The sequence below is a fragment of the Poecilia latipinna genome, unplaced genomic scaffold (assembly GCF_001443285.1).
Source record: "Poecilia latipinna isolate Pla-1442-1.1 unplaced genomic scaffold, P_latipinna-1.0 Scaffold3737, whole genome shotgun sequence".
NCBI classification, from domain to species: domain Eukaryota; kingdom Metazoa; phylum Chordata; class Actinopteri; order Cyprinodontiformes; family Poeciliidae; genus Poecilia; species Poecilia latipinna.
The window spans coordinates 1-4,168 of record NW_015116353.1 but is presented as its reverse complement, the minus strand read 5'-3'; the positions used below and the strand labels follow the sequence as shown (position 1 = coordinate 4,168).

The following is a 4,168-nucleotide window of genomic DNA, read 5'->3' as shown; positions in this document are numbered from 1 at the left end:
GAGAGAGCCAAACTTTTTTCCAAAGTTAAACTTATTTAGAATTTCTTCCTTAACAGGCTGTACATAACTCTAGGAGTTCTGTACTTTCTCAGATCATATGAATGTCCCTGGTCACTTGGACCTGCACCCTCTTCCTCATATAATGGTGGTGGGGAGACTGGAAGGGGAGGTGTGAAAACTGACACTGGGTCTGTGGTCAGCTTGGCAGGTGGGGCTCGTGCTGGAGTGAGAGTTGGAGGAGCTGAGGGTGGTGGGGCCTGCATGCCTGGGGAAGGAGCCTGCACTGCACTAACTACGGGCTCATTATCTTCTGGTCTTACAAACAAAGTAATGACTTCCTCACATTTACTCCTTTTTTCTTTTTCCAAATGTGTTCTTTTCTTTCTAAAGTTGCTTCTAACCACTGCTTAGCACATTCCAGCTCTTTCTTTTTTCTTTCTCTCTTCCTTTTCTCCCCACCACGTTGCTCTCTAATATTGCCACTAAAGTCTGCCATTGTTCAATTTTTAATTTTCCATCTATCTTATATTTCTTTTTCCATTTTGACATATATGTCATGCTACCAGGAAATCTGGACAACATGTATTTTTCATCCCTTTCGGGATCCTCAGCAAGTGTGGAATTACAACAACACTTATTTCCCATTATTTCAGTACTCTGCAATTTAGCTTACAATGGCTTGATATTTTGTGCTTTTTCTTCAAAGAGAGTGCTCTAAGTGAGCACTTTGTGGGGGAGGATAGGTAAAGAAGGCAGCAGAGACAATGTATTACTGCATGCAGGCAGTTTCTAAGGTAGGGAGTATTATGGTTGATGAGGCAGCTGTGGAAACATAATTTAAAGTCTGGGAAACACACAGCTAACTGTTTGACATGAAGACGAACAGGCAGATGGGGCCTCCAGGTCAGTTTATACACACAGAAAAAAGAGAAAACTTTAAACTGAAAATCACAATAATCTATAGACTGGATGTTGATTAACTATTGATTAACATTAGACTGAATATGAACTAAAGTAATAACAGAGAAATCTCTAACAACAACAATGTTATTGTTCACCGTATAGAGGAATTTAAAGGTCCTAAACTCATGGAATACATAAATAAAGAAATGATACACAAACTCCATTCTCTCTGCTCATAGATAAACAGGAAGGCATTTAATGCACATCTGCAGATTCACACATCACATTTTCATCGTCTCATTTTCATCGTCTCAGAAATCCAAAATGTCTTGTCTCTTACTTCTGACATCAGTTTTACAGTTCCAGTTCTACTGTTGTGTATTGGGAATCTTTGGCCAATGGTGTTACCAGACCTCGCTTGCATAGCAATTCTGGCTCCATCATACACTGGATGTGTGTTGGAAGTTCCGAGAAAAGGGTTTTGACTTCATCAGAAGGACAATTAGTCAAGTTGTTGGTTCCTTATCTGTCCAAACCGAGATTCTTTCCCATTCCTGGCCGACTCTCTTGCATGCAAGCAGGGAAAGACGTTTGCCAGAAGTTTCCTGCACAACAACTTAACTTTCCCTCTTTAGCGATTGTTATTCCACATCTCTCCAATCTGAATTCCTTCCTGACTTCTAGGTCAGATTGACCCAGTACATTTGACACAGTACATTTCTTTTCGGTTAAAACATATCTTAATGTGAATCAACCAACAACATGATTTTTAACTATTAATATAATTATATTCCTCTACAACCGCAATAATTACTGGGACAATTCATCGTCATCATCTAGCAAAATTTATTGTGACAGTCCTAACATCATCCACTTCAACCACTGTATAATAATGCATAATAATTTAAAGCGACAGTCGCCAGAGCGTTGAAGTGCAAAAGATTTTCGAAGTTGTTTACAACTTAAATTTTTGTCCTTTCAGTGATAAAGAACAGATGATTATGCAAATAATGATTTTATTAAAGACATGAAACTAATTTTATTTAATTTTTTGTGCATTAGAAAACAAGCTGTTCTATGCATTAAATGTTTTCTGTCTATAACTATGTTTAAGACTCAAAGGCACAGAACTAAATCAAGCTGATGTTTGGAATATTACTGTTAGGAAGCCACTAGGATAAGCAATCGCTATCTTGTTTGCTCACCTGGAGGTCCATAATATCATATTTTGACTCACATCTAGTTCTAGTCTGATCAGAAGAACCTCATTGGTTGTGTTAATGTTCATTCTTATAAGATTGTAATTTTAAAATAACACAAGAAAATCCTGTTTTGATGCATCAAGATGTTAAAGTGAAGGATTCCTTGTTTGATTGACATTTAAAAGCTTTGTTTTGTCTTTTTGTCCAGATCTCCCTCAACATTGTGTGTATAAAGAGGAGGAGGTTCTGAATGAAACAGAACCACAGAGGAACCAACTCATCTCTCATGGCTCTCCAGAAGCTGAGAACCAGGATCAGGAAGGAAGCAATTCTGAAGACCCAGGAAAAAAGAGAAAGAAAGAACAGAAACAAAAGAAGAACTATGAGAAAACCAAACGGGAGAAAGGAAGAACTGACACTGAAAAACAAAAGGCTGGTTTAATTTCTCACGTGAGAACTTACTCAGGTGAGAAGCATTTCTCTTGTGTAACCTGTGGAAAATGTTTTTCTCAAAAAGATACTTTAGATGTTCATATGAGAATTCACAGAGGTGAGAAGCCTTTTTCATGTGGGACCTGTGGAAAGAGTTTTGGGAAGAAAGAACAATTACTTAATCACATGAGGATTCATACGGGTGAGAAGCCTTTCTCATGTGGAACTTGTGGAAAAAGTTTCCAGTTGAAAATATATTTACTTAATCACATGAGTATTCATACAGGTGAGAAGCCTTTCTCATGTGGAACTTGTGGGAAACGTTTCCGGTTGAAAATATGTTTACTTAATCACATGAGTATTCATACGGGTGAGAAGCCTTTCTCATGTGGAACTTGTGGAAAAAGTTTCCAGTTGAAAATGTATTTACAAAATCATCTGACGATTCNGTTTTTAGTATACTAAATAGTTTTTGGTTCCTCTATTAGAAGGTTTAATCAGTTTATTTGTGAGGTCTGTATGTCTCAGACCTCAAAAGGGGGACTGTTGAGAAAAAATGATTATTTTTAGTGTTTAATACAGTTTAATCTTTTTGAACAAATCTTTAAAACTTGAACAGGTTTCTGTTAGTGATTTAAAATTAAATTATGGCTGGGTAAGTATTCAAATGTACCAAGGAAAATGGGGTGATCTGTAGAGCTTCTCCCTGGACCCCTGTGGTCGTAACACATAGGACAGGAGGCCATAGATTAACATATGCAGGAAAGTAGAGGCCAGTATCATTTAAATTACCTTGGGAAACAGGAACTTGCCGAGTTCACAGGAGATCAGACTTCTTCTGTGAACATCTGGGTTGTGTGAAGATTTTGAACCACTAACAGTTAATTTACAAGATATTTTTCTTAGTTATAGATAGCATTCTCTGATGGAACTTGTATTATTTAGTTGTAGAATTAATTTAGATGATGATGAATGGATTTGAAAACTGTATTATTTCTGAATGTTAGAATTAAATGAAAATGTTTTGTTTAGTATTAGAAAATTACTCAGGATTTATGCTAAATGGGGTTTTGGAAAATGATTGTGTTAACCTGTATACTTAGGATGTTTTTTAGGTTAGAAAAAGGAATTGTACCTCATTTTGTTCTGTTGATTTTATGTGTTATTTTTGGTTTAAGGCAGGACTCAATCTTTTGGGATGCTGAGTGCAGAAGAGCAAAACTGGGTTTGTTAACATAAACTTTCCTTAAACTAATTACAGAATTTAAGTTTGTTCCTGAGAATTTATGTAGGGAGAGACTCCGGCTTTCACACATATCTGTGAAATCCTTTTCTCAGTATATCCTTTATTTGGATGGTTTTAAAACCACAGGAGTTCAGGATGAGGCTCTCCTCTTCGTTTGTTAAACAAAAGAGCAAATGGCCTTTGTTCACAGCAGTACATTAGGGGATGTTCTAAGTTTTTCTGAGTGTCCAAGGTAGCTTGGTCAAGCGGAGGTACGCCTTAATTGAATATATTAAAAAGGAAAGACACACCTACATTATAAAAGTTCGCGACCTGGAGTAAGAAGTCAGATTGCTGCCACTATTTTGCCTTTTTTGCACCAGCTCTCTCCAAAGACGCGTCTTTG

At 37.0% G+C, this 4,168-nt stretch overlaps 1 long non-coding RNA gene across 1 annotated transcript in view; it reads left to right on the top strand.

The window, feature by feature from the left end:
* The window catches only part of LOC106941543 (uncharacterized), an 8,674-nt gene extending 6,173 nt beyond the window's left edge, over positions 1-2,501 (top strand). Inside the window, exon 2 of the long non-coding RNA XR_001423395.1 lies at positions 2,314-2,501. This is a non-coding gene — a long non-coding RNA (uncharacterized LOC106941543). The remainder of the gene's footprint in view (positions 1-2,313) is intronic.
* Positions 2,502-4,168: the final 1,667 nt, after the last annotated feature.